Consider the following 23,133-nt stretch of genomic DNA (forward strand, 5'->3'; position numbering starts at 1 on the left):
GGGCAAGTGCCAAATTAGGAAAACATAGCTTTAAAAATGGTAGGAGAAGGTGGTGATGCTCTTGCTGCCCTTCCTTACCCCCTTCCCAGTGCAGTGTGGCGCTAACCTGCATTCTCATGGTTGGGTCCCTGGCCCTGTTCTGGAGGGAGCAGAGTAACCCCTATGCACATACTGCAGTGCCTGCATGTCTGGGCCAATCTACAGGTGGCAGGCTGAGAGATTCAACCAGGAAACTTCTTTCTGCCTTGCCCTTCCAAAAGTTGCCTTGCAGGGAGAAGCAGTTTGCTGATAGGGTAAGTAACAATTAAATTGTAGTGGCCTGCGGCAAAGTATTACCCACTGTTCTGGTTTGCTAATGCTGCCAGAATGCAAAATATCAGAAATGGATTGGCTTTTATAAAGGGGGTTTATTTGCTTACACAGTTACAGTCTTAAAGCCATAAAGCATCCAAGGTAAGGTATCTACAATAGGGTGCCTTCACTGCAAAAAGGCTATTGGCATCTGGAAAACCTCTGTTAGCTGGGAAGGCATGTGGCTGGTGTCTGCTTGCTCCCAGGTTGTGTTTCAAAATGGCGTTCTCCAGAATGTTGCTCTTGGGGCGTTTTGTCCTCTCTTAGCTGCAGCTCCTCTTCCAAATGTCACTCTCAGTTTCTCTGAGGTCCTTCTGTCTGTGAATTCCTTTATATGACTCCATTGAATAATCAAGACTCACCCTGAATGGGTGGGGCCACATTTCCATGGAAACATTCAATCAAGAGGTCACACCCTAATCAGAGGTGTCACTCACATTTCAGTGGGTCACATCTTCATGGAAACACTCTATCAGAAGTTTCCAACCTAATCAACACTAACACGTCTGCCCCCAACAAGATTGCCTTAAAGAATTGCTTTTTCTGGGGGACATAATATGTACAAACCAGCACACCCACTTTAAGTCACATACAACAGAGCTCCCCAGAGGGGGAGAAAGTCTGTTCATGGGGAGTAGAAGAGGCCTTCAAATTCCTGTAAATGGAAGAATTCCTAAGTCCACAAGCAAGCACAAGCTCAGGACCAAGAAGCAGGAGAGGACCCGGCACTTCACATTTGCTGTGGGCTGATCTTTTCTGTAGGACGGCTAAACATTGAAGAAGAGTACCAGCCAAATCAGCGCCAAATTGCAAAAAGACTGTAAAAGGTATTATTTTTGCATTTGTTTTTGTTAGCTCCTGGCACTCAAGTAACTCTCTGTCATATCACTTTCTGGATACAAACTTAAGAAACAGCTCAGGGACTAAATCCCAGAGTTAACATTTTAAAATATTAAAATGTACAGGGTGCAACAAAAGATTAGACAAAGACACAGGAAATGTTGGCCCATGCAAAGGAATAAGATAAAAATCCAAAAACCATCAGCAAAGACCTCACTTTGGACAGACTGCACAAAGACCTTAATTAAATTATTCTCAATATGCTCGAGGAGATCAAAGAAAACACGGAGAAAGAACTAAAGGATATCAGGAAAACAACACATGTATAGTAAAGAGATAGAAATATTAAAAAGGAACTAAACAGAAATACTGGAGTTAAAACTTTAATAACAGAAATGAAAATCTCCTTAGAGCATGTAGCAGTTTGCAGCTGACAGAAGAAAGAATCAGTGAACTTTAAGACAAGATAATTGAAATAATTGAGGCTGCAGAGAAGAAAGAAAAAGGAATGAAAAGAAGGGAACAGAGCCTAAGAAACCTGTGAGATACCATCAAGCATACCAATATACAGTATATGCAGTATGGGACTCAAAGAAGAAGAAGAAAGAGAGAAAGGAGCAGAAGGAATATTCAAAGAAATATTGGCAGAAAACTTCCCAAATTTAATGAAAGATATGAATATGCATATTCAGGAAGCCCAGTGAACCCCAAAGAGGATAAACTCTAAGAGAACCACACCCAGACACCACATAGTAGTCAATTATTGGATGTCAAGGATGAGAAGACAGTTCTGAAAGCTGCAAGAGAAAAGCAATGTGTTACGTACAAGGGATCCCTGATAAGATTAAGTTCTGATTTCTTATCAGAAGCCATGGAGGCATGGAGGCAAGAAGGCAGTGGGACAAAATTTCTAAAGTGCTGAAAGAAAATAATTGATAACCAAGAATTTTATATCCAGCAAGGCTGTCTTTCCAAAATGAAGGAGAGATTATGATATTCCCAGATAAGCAAAAGCTGAGGGAGTTCATCACCACTAGACACACACACACACACACACCTACTAGCAATACTAAAGGGAGTTCTTGAGGCTAAGAGGAAAGGACACTAGACAGTGGATTGAAACAGCATAAAGGTAACCATATGGGTAAGGGTAATTATGAAGGCCAGAACTATAGTCTTGTATTTTTTCATAACTCCACTTTTTTTTCTTCTTACAGGTTCTAAATTGCAAATGCATAAAGAGTAATGATAAATCCATGATTTTGGACATACATTGTATAAAGATAAAATTTATCAAAAGGTACCACAAAAAGTTTGGGGCTGGAGGGGTGTAGAAGCAATGTGTTTGCACTATGGAAATTAAGTTGGTATCAAATCAAATATTGTTACAGATTTAGGATGCTAAATTTAAGTGCATGGTTACCACAAAGAAAATATAGAAAAATATAGGAAATGAGAAGGGACAAAGTGGTACAATACAAAAAAATCAGATGAATTTCAAAGTAGGTATTAATGGAAGAAATGACGGGAAAAGGTATAAACTTTAAAAAGTCAAATAGTAAAATGACAGAAGAATGTTGTGCAATGCGAGTAATGCCTTTAAATGTAAACTGATTAAACTCTTAAGTCAAAAGGCAGAGATTGTTAGAAGAAAAAAAAAAAAAAACACATAACCCAACTCCATGCTGTTTACCAAAGACACAAGTAGGTTCAAAGTAAAAGGATGGAAAAAATATGTACCATGCAAATAGTAACCAAAAGAGAGCTGGGGTGGCTATTCTAATATAAGATAAAATTGACTTTAAGCCAAAAATTGTTACAATGGATTGGTCACTATGTACTGATAAAGGGGTCAATTCAACAGGAAGACATAACAATTATAAATATATGTGCATCTGGTGGCAGAGCCCCAAAATATATGAAGCAAATATTGATAGATTTGAAGGAATAAATAGACAGTTCTAGATTAATAATAGAAGACTTCAATTTATCACCTTAAGTAATGGATAGAACATCTAGACAGAAGACCAGTAAGGAAGTAGAATATGTGAACAACAATGTAAACCAACTACACCAAATAGACAGGTACAGAACACTTTACCTATCAGAGCAGAATACACATTATTCTCTAGCGCACATGGAGCATTCTCCAGGAGATCCAATATGTTTGATCACAAAACAAAGCCTAATAAATCCAAAAATATTGAAATCATGCAATTTATCTTTTATGACCACAATACAATGTAGCTAGAAATCAATAACAGAAGGAAAACTGGAAAAAGCACAAATATGTGAAAATTTATACAACAGATTCTTAACCAATAGGTGTAAGAAGAAATCTCAAGAGAAATTAAAAAATATCTGGAGGCAAATGAAAATGAAAACACAGCATACCCAAACTCATGGGATGCAGCAAAGGCAGTGCTGAGGGAAAAATTTATATCTCTAAATTCTTACATTAAAAAAGAAGAAAGATCTCAATTAGGTACATAACCTCACAACTGGAAGATCTGGGAAAAAAAAGAACAAACTAAACCCAAATCAAACAGAAGAAAGGAAATAACAAAGATTTGAGCAAAGGTAAATGAAACAGAAAATGAAAAAAAAAAAAGATAGAAAGGATCAGTGACACCAAAAGTTGGTTCTTTGAAAAGATAATTGTTCTGGTTTGCTAATGCTGCCTTTATGCAAAATACCAGAAATGGATTGGCTTTTCTAAAGTGGGTTTATTTGGTTACAAATTTATAGTCTGAAGGACATGAAAATGTCCAAATTAAGGCATCAACACAAGTATACCTTCACCGAAGGAAGGCCAGTGGCATCTGGAAAACCTCTATTAGCTGAGAAGGCACATGGCTGGCGTCTTTTGATCCTAGGTTGTGTTCCAGCTCCTCTCTCAGCTCCTGTGCATTCTTCAAAATGTTGCTCTTGGGGTGTTTTGTCCTCTCTTAGCTTCTCCAGAGCAAAGTGTCAGCAAAAGTCTGCTTTCAGTGGCTGTCTCCAGAATGTTTCTCTTGGCTGTGGCCAACATTAGGGATCCGCAACTCCAACTATGTCTAAGCATCAGTGTCTGCAAGCATTTGGGCCTGTGTGGCTCTCTTTAAAGTACTCCAGTGATTAAATCAAGACCCATGTTAAATGGGCAAGGCCATACTTTCATGGAAATAATCTTAATCAAAGGTATTACCCATAGTTGGGTGGGTCACATCTCCATGGAAACAACATAATCCAAAGATTCCAACCTAATCAACACTAATACGTCTGCCCCCACAAGATAGCTTCAAAGAACATGGCATTTTGGGGGACATAATACATCCAAATTGGCACAATAATATAATCAGCAAACCCTTAGATAGACTGACAAAAAAAAAAAAAAAGACCAAATAGCTAAAATCAGAAATGAAAGGCAGATCACAACTAAAGATCCCATGGAAATTAAAAGGATTATAAGAGGATATGATGAACAATAGCATGCCAACAAATTCAAGAAATTAGATGAATTGGACAAATTTCTACAAAAACACAAACTATCTACACTAATTCAAGAAGAAATAGAAGATCTTAATAGAACAACAAGAATAGTTTAAGTCAGTAATAAAAAACCTTCCAACAAAGAAAAGCCCAGGACCAGATAGCTTCCCTGATGAATTTTACCAAACATTCCAAAAAAAAATTAAGACCAATACTGCTCAAATTCTTCCAAAAAATTGAAGAGGAGGTTACCATCACCCTAATTATCAAAGCAAGATGAAGATAACACTAGAAAAGAAAATTAAAGACCAGTATTCCTTTTGAATATAGAGGCAGAAATCTTCAACAAAATACTAGCACACCAAATCCAACAGCACATTAAAGGAATTATATACCATGATCAAATAGGATTTATCTCAGATACGCAAGAGTGGTTTGGTTCAACACAAAATCAATTAATGTAATACTTCAAATAATAGAACAAAGTGGAAAAACACATGATCATCTCAGTTGATACAGTGAAACAGTTTGATAAATGCAGCATCCTTTCTTGATAAAAACACTTAGAAAACTATGCATAGAAGGAATCTTCGTCAACATGGTAAAGGGCATATATGAAAAATCCACACCTAACATCATACTCAATGGTAAAGGATTGAAAACTTTCCCCCTAAGATTAAGAAGAAGACAAAGGTGCCCAAGGTCATCACTTTATTCAACCTTGTGTTGGAAGTTCTAGCCAGAGCAATTAAGTAAGAAAAAGAAATAAAAGGAATCCAAATTGGAAAGCAAGAAGTAAAATTTCCCAATATGCAGATGATACGATCCTATAAATAGAAAATCCTGAAAAATCCACAACAGAGCCATTATAGCTGCTTGACAAATTCAACAAAGTGGCAGGGTAGAAGATCAACAAGCAAAAATTATTAGTGTCTATACACTCATAATGAACAATCTTAAAAGAAAGTAAGGGAAAAATTCCATTTACAATAGCAAGAAAAAGAATAATATATATAGGAATAAATTTAACCAAGGATGTAAAGGATTTGCATGTGAAAACTACAAAACATTGGTAAAAGAAATAAAAGAAAACCTAAATAAATGGAAGGACATTATACGTTCATGGTTTGGAACACTAAATATTAAGATATGAATTCTATCCAAAGTGATTTACAGATTCAGCACAATCGAATGAAAATCCCAACAGCATTCTTTGCAGAAATAGAAAAGCTAATCATCAAATTTATATGGAAATGTAGGGACTTTGAATAGCCAAAACAATCTTGAAAAAGTAAAACAAAATAGGAAGGGTCACACTTCCTGATTATAAAACTGAGTACAAAACTACAGAGGTCAAATGAGCATGGTAGTGGCACAAGACAGAGCTATAGACCAATGGAATTAAATTGAGATATCAGAAATAGACCCTCACATCTATGGACAATTGATTTTTGAAGGGTGCCAAATCCACTCAATAAGTAAAGAATAGTCTCTTCAACAAATGATGCTGTGAGACTGGGTATCTGTATGCAAAAGGATGAAGGTTGACCCCTACTCCCTATCTTAATATACAAAAATTAACTCAAAAATATATCATAGACCTAAATATAAGGACCAAAACTATAAAACTCCTAGAAGAATACTTAGGGAAGCATCATCAGGACTTTGTCTTAGGCAGTGGTCTTAGTCTTTATACCAAAAGCATGAGCAACAAAATAAAAATAGATAAATGGGATTTCATCAAAATTAAAAATTTTTGTGCATTAAGAGCTTTCGTTATTAAAGTAAAAAGACAACCCACAGAATGGAAGCAAATATTTGGGATCCAAATATCCAATAAGGGTTTAATATCCATACTGTATAAAGAAATCCTACAATTCAACAACTAAAAGACAAACAACCGATACATTTAGAATTCCCTGAATTCAAAATGTACACATTGTGAAATTGTCTCTTTGGGAAGTACAAATTTCACCTATATTTGTTATTCCATTTTTTATTTCAGTGTCTCTTTATCTCTCCTTTGTCACTAGAATGTTCTTTGGAGATTTTTTTTTCATATGCCTGACTTTCACCGGGTATAATTTACCTAAAATCCAGGCTTTAAATCCATTTAATTTTAGTGTTTTAATTGTTATCCAAATTATCAGTATTTTCTCTGGTGCAATAAAGTTAGAATAGAATCCTGACTGGAGAATCTTTAAAATCTTCAAGATAGAAGAACTGAATCCCTTTGTTCTCAATATTTCTAAATTTCTAGAATCTTCAATTGCTTCCATTTTACTGTTCCTCAGAGATAATTATATTCAGGTATGTGGTTTAAATTAAAATTTTAATAGTAGAAATTGTTTTAATAATAATGGAGAACTTGTGAAAATTTTGGAAGTAAAACCCCTTTTCATTTTTATTCTTATTGTTTTAGTATGGAAAGTCTATTAAGTGCAATTTCATAGAATTGTCTTATTTATATTCTCCTCTTAAAGCACTTTCTTGTAATAGAGAACTACTATACTGGCTCAAACCATAACTGTATCAATATATTTTAAGCATTGCCTTTAATATTCTTTTCTAAAGGAAGCCAAAAAATTATTTGTTTCATTCTCTGCTGCAATAATAAAATCCATTTTTAAGTCTATGTTTCTATATGCTATTGTTAAGCACTATTTAGAGCATGGAGCATTAATCTTTAGGACCTTTCATTCTCATAAATATAATCTGCATGAGATTTTATTTTATTGGGCATATAAACAGCAAAATAACATTTAAAAATATGACAGAAAAGAAGTAGCCTTTAAAAAAAGAGACTTTAGTTTCTGCCTATTAATCCATTTTCTTTGCCATCATTCAAATAGTTTGTAGAATCCCACTTTCTCTAACATTTTTCCAAATACAGAAAAAGAATTCACAACTTCTCCTGACATGTACTTTGGAATGCAAAAGAATCAATGTCATTTTTTGCTCCAAAGATACCCTTAAGACTTTTTTACAAACTTATGTATATTATGTCCATATTTCAATGTAAGCAGAATTCAGTTTATCAATTTTTTTTATTTTATTGGATATAAATACAGTATTTCTAAGTCCAGGCTTATAGCATAAACTTAATTATCACAAAAAAATTACAAATTTTTCAAGTTGTAGCTTTCAACAAGGTTAGAGAAATATAAATTAAACTTATAATGAATTACCACTGTACACTCATTACATTGGCTAAAATTAAAAAAGATTGGCTTTACCAAGTTTTCTTGAGGATATGAAGCAACTGGAATCGCTGGTGGAAGTACAAAATGGTTAAGCTGCTTTGGAAAACTGTGTGGTGGTTTCTTAAAAAGCTAAACATACACTTACCATATAACCCACCAATCCACTCCTAAATGCTTAATGCAAGATAAGCAAAAACATACATCCACACAAACACTGATACAAAATGTTCATAGTAACTGTATTTATAATAGCCCCGAACTGAAAACAACCAAAATGCCCATGAACAGGTGAATGGATAAACAAATTATGGTACATCTGTACAATGAAATACTACTTTTCAACAATAAAATGAGTGAATTATTGATACATGCAACAGCACAAGTGTGCTGGTTTGGATATATTATGTCCCCCCAAAAGCCATATTCTTTAATGCAATCTTGTAAGGGCAGACATTAATCTTTTGATTGAGTGTTTCCATGGAGATGTGACTCAATCAACTGTGGGTGAGACCTTTGATTAAATTATTTCCATGGAGATATGGACCCCTCCCATTCAGGGTGAGTCTTAATTAAATCATTGGAGTCCTATAAGAGACAATTCTGGAGAGAAGCTTGCTGATGCTTGAGACGCTAGCCCAGAGTTTACTCAGAGAAGCTAAGAGAGGACAAAACGCCCCAAGAGCGCTGAGAGATTTTTTGAGAGATCTCAGGAGCTGACGCTAAGAGATGCTTGGAGACATTTGGAGATGCTAGCCCAGAAACGTTTTGGAGAAAGTCATTTTGAATCAGAACCTTAGAGCAAAGTATCAGCAGACACCAGCCACGTGCCTTCCCAGATAACAGGTGTTCCAGACACCATTCTTCAGTGAAGGTATCTTCTTGTTGATGCCTTAGTTTGGACAGTTTTATGGCCTTAGAACTGTACATTTGTAACTTAATAAATCCCCTTTATAAAAGCCAATCCATTTCTGGTATTTTGCATGATGGCAGCATTAGCAAACCGGAACAGTGGTTGAATCTCAAAATCATTAGACTGAATGAAAGAAAGCAGGCAAGAAAGAGTACATACTTTATGATCCCGTTTAAAGAAACTAATCTATAGAAGCAGAGAGCTGGTCATTGGTTGCTTGGGGACATGGTGGAGGAAGGGAACACTTCAGGTTCTCTGCCACTTTAAAATAAGGATCATCGTCCCTGCAGTTCCAATAACACATTTATCGTTTCCTTCTAAGGCCTCGTCAGAAGTACCTTTAGCATCCATATTTCTACCAATAGTTTCTTCAAAGCAATCAAGGCTTTTTCTGTCAAGCACCTCATCATTCTTCCAGCTTCCTCCACCCATTACCCAGTTCAAAAGCCTTTTCCACATTTTTGATATTTGCAATAGCAGCACCCCACTCTATTGGTACCAAAATATGTTTTAGTTTCCTAGGCTGCTCAAGCAAATACCTTGAAATGGATTGGAATAAGCAACAGGAATTTATTAGCTCATGATTTTGGGCCGGGAAAGTGTCCAAATCAAGACATCATCAAGTTGATGCTTTCTTCCCAAAGACTATGGCATTCTGGGGCTGGTTGCTAGTGATCCTTGGTCCTTAGCTCCTCTGTCTTATGGCAGTGCACATGACAACATCTTCTGGTCTCTCCCTTTTCTTCTGGTTTTCATTGATGTTCAGCTTCTTGCTTCCTGTGGCTTTCTTGCCCTCTGTCAGAATTTCATTCTACTTATAAAGGACTCCAACTCTAGTAGTAAGATTAAGATCCATACTGATTGAAGTGGGCCACCCCTTAACTGAAGTAACATTATCAAAAGGTCCTACTTACAATGGGTTCAAACCCACAGGAATGGATTAAGGTTAAGCACATGCTTTTTGGGGATACATACAGCTTCAAACCATCACCCTGAGGAACTGAGTTTTTACTTACTTAATTTTTAAAAAATTTGTATTGTGGGATGAGATATACAACATAAATTTCCCATTTTAATCACTTTCAAGTATGCATTTCAAGGGTATTAATTACACTGATAATGAGGTGTTACCATCATCACTAACTTATTTAATTTTAATTTAGCCTAACTACTACTGTATTGGACAGCACAAGTATATATCAATATTGTTTTTCTTAAACTCTAACTCATTTTAATTTCATTATTTCTGAATACTTAATAATCTGTGTCATCTTACTTTTAGACCTTAGCCATATGTTAAAATGTATTGTTTTAAATTTTTTTTTTTTTTTTTTTTTTTTTGGCATATATCTTTGCTCTCTGATTATCTTGTAATTCTTGGGGTGTGGGAGCTAATTTTGGTTCTTTTATATCTTTTTCACCACCTATGTTTTGATCATAATATGTAATTTACATAAAGTGGTCCCCTGGGAATTGAGGAACATTATTTGGAGCTTCAAAATACCATTGAAAATTTTTTAGATTATAATGAAATTTGGGAGGCTGGTTTGTCATGAATGTAAAATAGATTTAAAAACAATAACATATTAAGAGTAGAGCAGAGGCGGGGCAAGATGGCAGACTGGTGAGCTGTATGTTTTAGTTACTCCTCCAGGAAAGTAGGTAAAAAGCCAGGAACTGCGTGGACTGGACACCACAGAGCAATCTGTCTTTGGGCATACTTCATACAACACTCATGAAAACGTGGAACTGCTGAGATCAGCGAAATCTGTAAGTTTTTGCGGCCAGGGGACCCGCGCCCCTCCCTGCCAGGCTCAGTCCCGGGGGAGGAGGGGCTGTCAGCTCCGGGAAGGAGAAGGGAGAATTGCAGTGGCTGCTCTTATCAGAAACTCATTCTACTGATTCAAACTCCAACCATAGATAGACTGAGACCAGACACCAGAGACTCTGAGAGCAGCCAGCCCAGCAGAGAGGAGACAGGCATAGAAAAAAAACAACACGAAAAACTCCAAATAAAAGCAGAGGATTTTTGGAGTTCTGGTGAACACAGAAAGGGGAAGGGCGGAGATCAGGCCTTGAGGCGCATATGCAAATCCCGAAGCAAAGCTGATCTCTCTGCCCTGTGCACCTTTCCTTAATGGCCCTGGTTGCTTTGTCTATTAGCATTTCAATAACCCATTAGATCTCTGAGGAGGGCCGTTTTTTTTTTTGTTTTTTTTTTTTTAAATCCTTTTTGCTTTTTCTAAAACAATTACTCTAAGAAGCTCAATACAGAAAGCTTCAAAGAATTGAAATTTGGGCACGTCAAGTCAAGAGCAGAACTAAGAGAGCTCTGAGACAAAAGGCAATAATCCAGTGGCTGAGAAAATTCACTAAACAACACAACTTCCCAAGAAAAGGGGGGTGTCCGCTCACAGCCACCATCCTGGTGGACAGGAAACACTCCTGCCCATCGCCAGCCCCATAGCCCAGAGCTGCCCCAGACAACCCAGTGTGACGGAAGTGCTTCAAATAACAGGCACACACCACAAAACTGGGCGTGGACATTAGCCTTCCCTGCAACCTCAGCTGAATGTCCCAGAGCTGGGAAGGGGGAGCAGTGTGAATTAACAGAGCCCCATTCAGCCATCATTTGAGCAGACTGGGAGCCTCTCAACACAGCCCAGCAGCCCAGAACTGCCCTGGGGGGACGGCACTCACCTGTGACATAGCACAGTCATCCCTCAACAGAGGACCCGGGGTGCACAGCCTGGAAGAGGGGCCCACTTGCAAGTCTCAGGAGCCATACGCCAATACCAAAGACTTGTGGGTCAGTGGCAGAGACAAACTGTGGCAGGACTGAACTGAAGGATTAGACTATTGCAGCAGCTTTAAAACTCTAGGATCATCAGGGAGATTTGATTGTTAGGGCCACCCCCCCTCCCCGACTGCCCAGAAACACGCCCCACATACAGGGCAGGCAACGCCAACTACACACGCAAGCTTGGTACACCAATTGGGCCCCACAAGACTCACTCCCCCACTCACCAAAAAGGCTAAGCAAGGGAGATCTGGCTTGTGGAGAACAGGTGGCTCGTGGACGCCACCTGCTGGTTAGTTAGAGAAAGTATACTCCACGAAGCTGTAGATCTGATAAATTAGAGATAAGGACTTCAACTGGTCTACAAACCCTAAAAGAACCCTATCAAGTTCAGCAAATGCCACGAGGCCAAAAACAACAGAAAATTATAAAGCATATGAAAAAACCAGACGATATGGATAACCCAAGCCCAAGCACCCAAATCAAAAGACCAGAAGAGACACAGCACCTAGAGCAGCTACTCAAAGAACTAAAGATGAACAATGAGACCATAGTACGGGATATGAAGGAAATCAAGAAGACTCTAGAAGAGCATAAAGAAGACATTGCAAGACTAAATAAAAAAAATGGATGATCTTATGGAAATTAAAGAAACTGTTGACCAAATTAAAAAGATTCTGGACACTCATAGTACAAGACTAGAGGAAGTTGAACAACGAATCAGTGACCTGGAAGATGACAGAATGGAAAATGAAAGCATAAAAGAAAGAATGGGGAAAAAAATTGAAAAACTCAAAATGGACCTCAGGGATATGATAGATAATATGAAACGTCCGAATATAAGACTCATTGGTGTCCCAGAAGGGGAAGAAAAGGGTAAAGGTCTAGGAAGAGTATTCAAAGAAATTGTTGGGGAAAACTTCCCAAATCTTCTAAACAACATAAATACACAAATCATAAATGCTCAGCGAACTCCAAATAGAATAAATCCAAAAAAACCCACTCCGAGACATATACTGATCACACTGTCAAACATAGAAGAGAAGGAGCAAGTTCTGAAAGCAGCAAGAGAAAAGCAATTCACCACATACAAAGGAAACAGCATAAGACTAAGTAGTGACTACTCAGCAGCCACCATGGAGGCAAGAAGGCAGTGGCACGATATATTTAAAATTCTGAGTGAGAGGAATTTCCAGCCAAGAATACTTTATCCAGCAAAGCTCTCCTTCAAATTTGAGGGAGAGCTTAAATTTTTCACAGACAAAGAAATGCTGAGAGAATTTGCTAACAAGAGACCTGCCCTACTGGAGATACTAAAGGGAGCCCTACAGACAGAGAAACAAAGAAAGGACAGAGAGACTTGGAGAAAGGTTCAGTACTAAAGAGATTCGGTATGGGTACAATAAAGGATATTAATAGAGAGAGGGAAAAATATGGCAAACATAATCCAAAGGATAAGATGGCCGATTCAAGAAATGCCTTCACGGTTTTAACGTTGAATGTAAATGGATTAAACTCCCCAATTAAAAGATATAGATTCGCAGAATGGATCAAAAAAAATGAACCATCAATATGTTGCATACAAGAGACTCATCTTAGACACAGGGACACAAAGAAACTGAAAGTGAAAGGATGGAAAAAAATATTTCATGCAAGCTACAGCCAAAAGAAAGCAGGTGTAGCAATATTAATCTCAGATAAAATAGACTTCAAATGCAGGGATGTTTTGAGAGACAAAGAAGGCCACTACATACTAATAAAAGGGGCAATTCAACAAGAAGAAATAACAATTGTAAATGTCTATGCACCCAATCAAGGTGCCACAAAATACATGAGAGAAACATTGGCAAAACTAAAGGAAGCAATTGATGTTTCCACAATAATTGTGGGAGACTTCAACACATCACTCTCTCCTATAGATAGATCAACCAGACAGAAGACCAATAAGGAAATTGAAAACCTAAACAATCTGATAAATGAATTAGATTTAACAGACATCTACAGGACATTACATCCCAAATCACCAGGATACACATACTTTTCTAGTGCTCATGGAACTTTCTCCAGAATAGATCATATGCTGGGACATAAAACAAGCCTCAATAAATTTAAAAAGATTGAAATTATTCAAAGCACATTCTCTGACCACAATGGAATACAATTAGAAGTCAATAACCATCAGAGACTTAGAAAATTCACAAATACCTGGAGGTTAAACAACACACTCCTAAACAATCAGTGGGTTAAAGAAGAAATAGCAAGAGAAATTGCTAAATATATAGAGACGAATGAAAATGAGAACACAACATACCAAAACCTATGGGATGCAGCAAAAGCAGTGCTAAGGGGGAAATTTATAGCACTAAACGCATATATTAAAAAGGAAGAAAGAGCCAAAATCAAAGAACTAATGGATCAACTGAAGAAGCTAGAAAATGAACAGCAAACCAATCCTAAACCAAGTACAAGAAAAGAAATAACAAGGATTAAAGCAGAAATAAATGACATAGAGAACAAAAAAACAATAGAAAGGATAAATATCACCAAAAGTTGGTTCTTTGAGAAGATCAACAAGATTGACAAGCCCCTAGCTAGACTGACAAAATCAAAAAGAGAGAAGACCCATATAAACAAAATAATGAATGAAAAAGGTGACATAACTGCAGATCCTGAAGAAATTAAAAAAATTATAAGAGGATATTATGAACAACTGTATGGCAACAAACTGGATAATGTAGAAGAAATGGACAATTTCCTGGAAACATATGAACAACCTAGACTGACCAGAGAAGAAATAGAAGACCTCAACCAACCCATCACAAGCAAAGAGATCCAATCAGTCATCAAAAATCTTCCCACAAATAAATGCCCAGGTCCAGATGGCTTCACAGGGGAATTCTACCAAACTTTCCAGAAAGAACTGACACCAATCTTACTCAAACTCCTTCAAAACATTGAAAAAAATGGAACACTACCTAACTCATTTTATGAAGCTAACATCAATCTAATACCAAAACCAGGCAAAGATGCTACAAAAAAGGAAAACTACCGGCCAATCTCCCTAATGAATATAGATGCAAAAATCCTCAACAAAATACTTGCAAATCGAATCCAAAGACACATTAAAAAAATCATACACCATGACCAAGTGGGGTTCATTCCAGGCATGCAAGGATGGTTCAACATAAGAAAAACAATCAATGTATTACAACACATTAAAAACTCGAAAGGGAAAAATCAATTGATCATCTCAATAGATGCTGAAAAAGCATTTGACAAAATCCAACATCCCTTTTTGATAAAAACACTTCAAAAGGTAGGAATTGAAGGAAACTTCCTCAACATGATAAAGAGCATATATGAAAAACCCACAGCCAGCATAGTACTCAATGGTGAGAGACTGAAAGCCTTCCCTCTAAGATCAGGAACAAGAGAAGGATGCCCGCTGTCACCACTGTTATTCAACATTGTGCTGGAAGTGCTAGCCAGGGCAATCCGGCAAGACAAAGAAATAAAAGGCATCCAAATTGGAAAAGAAGAAGTAAAACTGTCATTGTTTGCAGATGATATGATCTTATATCTAGAAAACCCTGAGAAATCAACGATACACCTACTAGAGCTAATAAACAAATTTAGCAAAGTAGCAGGATACAAGATTAATGCACATAAGTCAGTAATGTTTCTATATGCTAGAAATGAACAAACTGAAGAGACACTCAAGAAAAAGATACCATTTTCAATAGCAACTAAAAAACTCAAGTACCTAGGAATAAACTTAACCAAAGATGTAAAAGACCTATACAAAGAAAACTACATAACTCTACTAAAAGAAATAGAAGGGGACCTTAAAAGATGGAAAAATATTCCATGTTCATGGATAGGAAGGCTAAATGTCATTAAGATGTCAATTCTACCCAAACTCATCTACAGATTCAATGCAATCCCAATCAAAATTCCAACAACCTACTTTGCAGACTTGGAAAAGCTAGTTATCAAATTTATTTGGAAAGGGAAGATGCCTCGAATTGCTAAAGACACTCTAAAAAAGAAAAACGAAGTGGGAGGACTTACACTCCCTGACTTTGAAGCTTATTATAAAGCCACAGTTGCCAAAACAGCATGGTACTGGCACAAAGATAGACATATAGATCAATGGAATCGAATTGAGAATTCAGAGATAGACCCTCAGATCTATGGCCGAGTGATCTTTGATAAGGCCCCCAAAGTCACCGAACTCAGCCATAATGGTCTTTTCAACAAATGGGGCTGGGAGAGTTGGATATCCATATCCAAAAGAATGAAAGAGGACCCCTACCTCACCCCCTACACAAAAATTAACTCAAAATGGACCAAAGATCTCAATATAAAAGAAAGTACCATAAAACTCCTAGAAGATAATGTAGGAAAACATCTTCAAGACCTTGTATTAGGAGGCCACTTCCTAGACTTTACACCCAAAGCACAAGCAACAAAAGAGAAAATAGATAAATGGGAACTCCTCAAGCTTAGAAGTTTCTGCACCTCAAAGGAATTTCTCAAAAAGGTAAAGAGGCAGCCAACTCAATGGGAAAAAATTTTTGGAAACCATGTATCTGACAAAAGACTGATATCTTGCATATACAAAGAAATCCTACAACTCAATGACAATAGTACAGACAGCCCAATTATAAAATGGGCAAAAGATATGAAAAGACAGTTCTCTGAAGAGGAAATACAAATGGCCAAGAAACACATGAAAAAGTGTTCAGCTTCACTAGCTATTAGAGAGATGCAAATTAAGACCACAATGAGATACCATCTAACACCGGTTAGAATGGCTGCCATTAAACAAACAGGAAACTACAAATGCTGGAGGGGATGTGGAGAAATTGGAACTCTTATTCATTGTTGGTGGGACTGTATAATGGTTCAGCCACTCTGGAAGTCAGTCTGGCAGTTCCTTAGAAAACTAGATATAGAGCTACCATTCGATCCAGCGATTACACTTCTCGGTATATACCCGGAAGATCGGAAAGCAGTGACACGAACAGATATCTGCACGCCAATGTTCATAGCAGCATTATTCACAATTGCCAAGAGATGGAAACAACCCAAATGTCCTTCAACAGATGAGTGGATAAATAAAATGTGGTATATACACACGATGGAATACTACGCGGCAGTAAGAAGGAACGATCTGGTGAAACATATGACAACATGGATGAACCTTGAAGACATAATGCTGAGTGAAATAAGCCAGGCACAAAAGAGAAATATTATATGCTACCACTAATGTGAACTTTGAAAAATGTAAAACAAATGGTTTATAATGTAGAATGTAGGGGAACTAGCGGTAGAGAGCAATTAAGGAAGGGGGAACAATAATCCAAGAAGAACAGATAAGCTATTTAACGTTCTGGGGATGCCCAGAAATGACTATGGTCTGTTAATTTCTGATGGATGTAGTAGGAACAAGTTCACTGAAATGTTGCTATATTATGTAACTTTCTTGGGGTAAAGTAGGAACATGTTGGAAGTTAAGCAGTTATCTTAGGTTAGTTGTCTTTTTCTTACTCCCTTGTTATGGTCTCTTTGAAATGTTCTTTTATTGTATGTTTGTTTTCTTTTTAACTTTTTTTTTCATACAGTTGATTTAAAAAAGAAGGGAAAGTTAAAAAAAAGAAAAAAAAGAAAAAAGACAAACAAGGAAAAAAAAGAAAAAGATGTAGTGCCCCCTTGAGGAGCCTGTGGAGAATGCAGGGGTATTCGCCTACCCCACCTCCATGGTTGCTAACATGACCACAGACATAGGGGACTGGTGGTTTGATGGGTTGAGCCCTCTACCATAAGTTTTACCCTTGGGAAGACGGTTGCTGCAAAGGAGAGGCTAGGCCTCCCTGTATTTGTGCCTAAGAGTCTCCTCCTGAATGCCTCTTTGTTGCTCAGATGTGGCCCTCTCTCTCTGGCTAAGCCAACTTGAAAGGTGAAATCACTGCCCTCCCCCCTACGTGGGATCAGACACCCAGGGAAGTGAATCTCCCTGGCAACGTGGAATATGACTCCCGGGGAGGAATGTAGACCCGGCATCGTGGGATGGAGAACATCTTCTTGACCAAAAGGGGGATGTGAAAGGAAATGAAATAAGCTTCAGTGGCAGAGAGATTCCAAAACGAGCCGAGAGTTCACTCTGGTGGGCACTCTTACGCACACTTTAGACAACCCTTTTTAGGTTCTAAAGAATTGAGGTAGCTGGTGGTGGATACCTGAAACTATTAAACTACAACCCAGAACCCATGAATCTCGAAGACAGTTGTATAAAAATGTAGCTTATGAGGGGTGACAGTGGGATTGGGAATGCCATAAGGACCAAACTCCACTTTGTCTAGTTTATGGATGGATGTGTAGAAAAGTAGGGGAAGCAAACAAACAGACAAAGGTACCCAGTGTTCTTTTTTACTTCAATTGCTCTTTTTCACTCTAATTATTATTCTTGTTATTTTTGTGTGTGGGCTAATGAAGGTGTCAGGGATTGATTTAGGTGATGAATGTACAACTATGTAATGGTACTGTAAACAATCGAAAGTACAATTTGTTTTGTATGACTGCGTGGTATGTGAATATATCTCAATAAAATGATGATTAAAAAAAAAAAAAAAAAAGAGTAGAGCAGTACCTCTCAGCAGGTGGACTCACTGCCCTCCCCTGTATGTGGAACATGACTCCCAGGGGTGTGAATCTCCCTGGCAATGCTGGACATGACACCCAGGGATGAGCCTGGACCCGGTATCATGGGATTTAGAAAATCTTCTTGACCAAAAGGGGGAAGCAAAATGAAGCAAAATAAAATTTCAGTGGCTGAGAGATTTCAAATGGAGTTAAGAGGTCACTCTGGAGGGCATTCTTATGCACTATGTTGATATCCCTTTGTAGTTTTTAGTGATAGCTAGAAGGAAATACCTGAAACTGTTGAACTGCAACCCAGTAGTCTTGATTCTTGAAGACAATTGCATAACTACATAGCTTACATGGTGGCACTGTGTGATTGTGAAAACCTTGTGGCTCACATTCCCTTTATCCAATGTATGGAAAGATGAATAGAAAAATGGGTACAAAAACTAAATGAAAAATAGAGTGGGATGGGGGTGGGTGGGAATGCTTTGGGTGTTCTTTTTTACTTTTATTTTTATTCTTTATTCTTTTTGGAGTAAGGAAAATGTTCAAGCATTGATAGTGGTGATAAATGCACAACTATATGATGGTACACTGAACACTCGATTGAACACTGTGGATGATTATATGGTATGTGACTATATCTCAATAAAAGTGATTTTTTCTTTTTTTAAGTAGTACAGTAGATTCAAAATCTGTAAACCTATGATCGGATCTCAGCTCTGCTATTAATCTTCTGACCATAGACAAGTTTCTTAACTTTTTCAGGTAAGTTTGCTCATCTACAAAAATGAGAGATAAGTTAGTTGGTTTTAAATACCTCTTCCAGTTTAAAATTTTTAAACAATACACTTTTTGGAATTGAAACCTGAGTGGGGATTAATATTGGTAATGGCTTTATTTTACATTTTTTTAATTTTCAGAAAGAGAAAGTACATATTGAAATGCCCAGATTTGAAATGACAAAACACTCCTGTGTAGTGAAATGCCAGGATGACAAATTATGAGATCATTTTGTGAGACTACAAGTGGGCAGGAAAATAGCAAATGAGCTTCTTTGTAGCAAGCAATGACTACTACTAAGGAAAAATAAAACCACATTTAAATTATTGTGTATTCCAAGTAATGAGTTACAAATCTAAGAATGATTTAGGAGAAAGTGTCAACATTGGCAAAGTTTGAAACTTTCTGCATGCCTTCACATGCATTCCTTCTCCCAGGGATGAGCCTGGACCCAGCATCATGGAATTGAGAAAATCTTCTTGACCAAAAGGGGAAGCGAAATGAAGCGAAATAAAATTTCAGTGGCTGAGAGATTTCAAATGGAGTCAAGAGGTCACTTGACCTTCAGGACCATTAACAGAAACCGATGAAAATGCCCATCCTTTTTTAAGAAACCTAGATGTAATTCCATTATGTCTCACATCACTTTTTATCTGTGTCAGCTGGAAAATTCTAAGCCTTCTTTGTTTTCTGTTTTCTTCTGAACTTGCATCCCATACTGCTTTGAAAAACTCATTAGCCTATCTCTCCGATCTTCCTACCCTTCCAAATCCTTCCACCATGCTCCAAAACTTCTGCGTCTGTGACCTGGAAACTTCCCTATACATAGTTATTTCCAGCCTCTTCTCCACACTAAAACCTTCTGTCTCCATGCCTTAATTAAAAACTAGCTGGTCCCTGAAATTGGTTTCATCTATACCTTCTTGTGTGGGAATGTTATCCATATCCATATATTTCAAATATATTAAACTTGGAAAAGATGTGAATCAGTATCTTCTTTACTCCCTAATGCTGCTTCCAGACCATTATTCCCCCTTTAAAACAAGTCAGAGAGTACTCTCCATTCTGTCTCCCAACGCTCAATGTTAGTGAGAAATTATAATAATAGTAGCATTTATTGTGTATTTACTGTATTCCAGGGACTTACCTAAAATCTTTGCATGTATTAGCCATTTTGATCTTCACAACAAACCCTTGAGAGTAGATACTATTATCTCCATTTTAGAGATGAGACTGCAGTACAGAGAAGTTAACTTGTCCAGGTTTCATATAAAGTAATAGAACCAGAAAGTAGTAAAATATCCTTACATGTGGTGAGAATGAGAATGGCATAATCTTAGGGAAAGCAATTTGGAAGTAAATATTTAATAGGCTTGGGATTTCTCAATAACCAGAATCTTGGACAAAGATCCCTGTAACAGAAGTCCCAGTATTGTTATAGTAAAAGCTTGGAAATCACCCAAATGTCCACCATTCAGGGAATGTTAAATAAAGTATGGTATGTATTAAAGACTATAGTGTGGGCATTTAAAATAGTGTTTTCCTGATATTTGTGAATATGTGGGAACATAAATTGGTAGAAAAATTTTAAAGGTTGTCAATATTTTCACAAATTTTAATGCATACACCAAGAGCTTGATATCAACAGTTCTAATGCTAGAATTTTATGTAATGGATATTATTGCACAGATTAGATATGACAAGTTTGGAAGGAGGCAAAACAGACTGTGCTATTTCTAACTTGGCCAGTGTTTGAAAGAACTGTTAGCTAATATAAAAAATAAAGGACCAGGTTTTTGATAAGGAAAAAATATTGACTTTAGTTTGGGGCTTGTTAATTTTTGAGGTTATTCATAGGGATATCCAGAGAAAGATAACCAGCCAGTATTCAGAAATACTTTCTAGGAGATAGGCCTGGCTTGAAGATGAAAGAGAGGCAGAGAGGGAGGGCTAATATTTTTCATATCTTGGCATAAATCATGTGCAGAAGGAGTCTGTCTGTGGGCTTGTTCTCATCTATGTTACAAACTGATGTACTTTGCTACTTTTAAAAATATGTGTTCTTCTGTTTAGGTTGGTGAAAACAATCATTTTATTTCTTCTCTTTAGTGAAATTTCCTCAGTCCCTGAATAATGAACTACTAGAATGTTTTTGTAAAATGCACATTGTATAAATTCACCTTGATCTGAAAGAATCAATAGTGTGTAATCTGAAAGAAGGAATAGCATGTGATCAAAAGAACACAAGAAAAATCACTTCTGGTATTAACCCTGCCTCTTGAACCAGTCATTCTACCTGCTTGAGTCATGTCCTTAGTTTGGCCTGGAATAGATCTCAGTCTGGGCATATTTTGGGAAGTTTGTGAGTTTTTTAGTTTTAATTTTTATTTTAAAAGAATTTAATGAAAGCATATTCTGGATCATTTGGATGTCTATCATATAATGAGTCCTGTTAGGTGATTTTAGTATTTTTGTTCATGATTATGTTTATAATAGCATTGATACCAAATAGTATAACTTTAATTTTTTTCAAGCTCATGATTATAGCACAGGGGCACACTTGATACATAAATGTATTTGTACACAGTAAAACCAAAATAGTGCCAACCAGAAAATTTATAAATAAAATTTCACAGTAGATGAAATCAAGAAAAGTAATGGGGCTGTTATCACACATGGTGAGGGTAAGCATAAGCAAAGTAAAACAAATTTTTGGAGCAATTAGTGTAAGGTTCATATAGCAAGCAATTATTGAGGTAAAGCAAAATGACGTCAGTATATTAATTTAATACTGTTATTTTGAGTTTTGTTTTGTAGTTTCGTTGTATTTAATTTTTAAATCAATGTTGGTTTTACTGTTGTGTAAGCATTGTAAGTGTAAGATTTTTACATCTGGTTTTATATTTGCATACTGTTAAGTAACATTATAATAAAAATAATTTCCTTGTACACATGAAGAGAAAGGTATAGTTAAACAATTGGAGAAAGTATTGAATTGTTATTAATTCAGATATCCATTTTCTGCCATGCTGTCCCCTACAGAGAGAAGATGATTGTACATTTCATATGGGTTGGTGTGGCATTGGCAGGTGAAATAACTAGGAATATTGTGTTCACTTTGGCTTTCTAGTCTAGAAGGCAAATGGATGCAAGTTACAGGGTACGGAGAGAGGGAACAGTGTAAGAAAATAAAGCAGTTAAGTGGACCTAAGATTTTTCTTTTGGGGCTAAAATAGTTAAAGTGGGTATATGTCATATAAGAGAATAATGAAAAATAAGAAAAAATAGTAGAGGGTAAGAAGACATAAAGGCGCTAAATGCTCTCTTGCCTTCTCATTTGGTTTTGGCTTTAAAAGTCATCATTCCTCCACAACCTCCTGCCCTGAATAGCATTAAATTACTGTCTCCATGATCCCAATTGCCTGGTTGTACCTATTACTAGAGTTGGTCATAAATCTCTTCCTAATCCATAGACTTTTGTGTAAAGGGAATAATAAATTGATATAATTGATCTGTCTCAGAAATAATTCTTAGGTTTTTTGGCTGACCATAGAAAATTTCTTATACCAACAACTTGGGCCTCATCCCTAGATCTAATCCATGATCAATCCTGTTGATTCTATCTGCAGGATATAGCTTGAATTGACACCTTCTATGTCACCAAGATGACCACCTGGACAAATCATTCATCACCTAACTGATCCCCCTCTGTTTTTACTCTGCCATCCCCCACTCCCAAGTCTCCATAGATCAATTAGAATGTCAATTCTGATCATAACATCCTTTGCTTAAAACCCTTCAGTGGTGTTTTGGTTTGCTAAAGCTGATGAAGTGCAATATACCAGAAATGGGTTGGCTTTTACAATGGGGATTTATTCACTTACAAGCTTACGGTTCTTAAGCCATGAAAAACGTCCAAATTAAGGCATCATCAGACAGTATCTGTACTTCTCTGCCACATGGCAGTGCAGCCAGCTGGTGTCTGTTGGTACTTTTTTCCCAGGTTTTGTTCCTTCGACTTCTGACTTTTCCGTTTGTGACTTTTTTTCTAAACTTTTTTGGGGCTTCTCTGGGCTTTTTGCTGTTAGCTTCTTTCTCTTTTTAATCCTCTTATAAAGGACTTCACT

At 36.9% G+C, this 23,133-nt stretch overlaps 1 protein-coding gene across 4 annotated transcripts in view; it reads left to right on the forward strand.

Moving 5' to 3' along the window:
* The window catches only part of WASF1 (WASP family member 1), a 103,287-nt gene that overhangs the window by 29,354 nt on the left and 50,800 nt on the right, over positions 1 to 23,133 (forward strand). Inside the window, exon 2 of one of the 4 annotated variants that reach the window (XM_037844398.1) lies at positions 18,902 to 18,991. The exons of the other annotated variants lie outside the window; for them this stretch is intronic. The gene's annotated coding sequence lies outside the window, so the exon portion shown is untranslated. The remainder of the gene's footprint in view (positions 1 to 18,901; positions 18,992 to 23,133) is intronic. 4 annotated transcript variants of the gene reach the window in all.

Source organism: Choloepus didactylus, chromosome 7 (genome assembly GCF_015220235.1).
Source record: "Choloepus didactylus isolate mChoDid1 chromosome 7, mChoDid1.pri, whole genome shotgun sequence".
Taxonomy (NCBI): domain Eukaryota; kingdom Metazoa; phylum Chordata; class Mammalia; order Pilosa; family Megalonychidae; genus Choloepus; species Choloepus didactylus.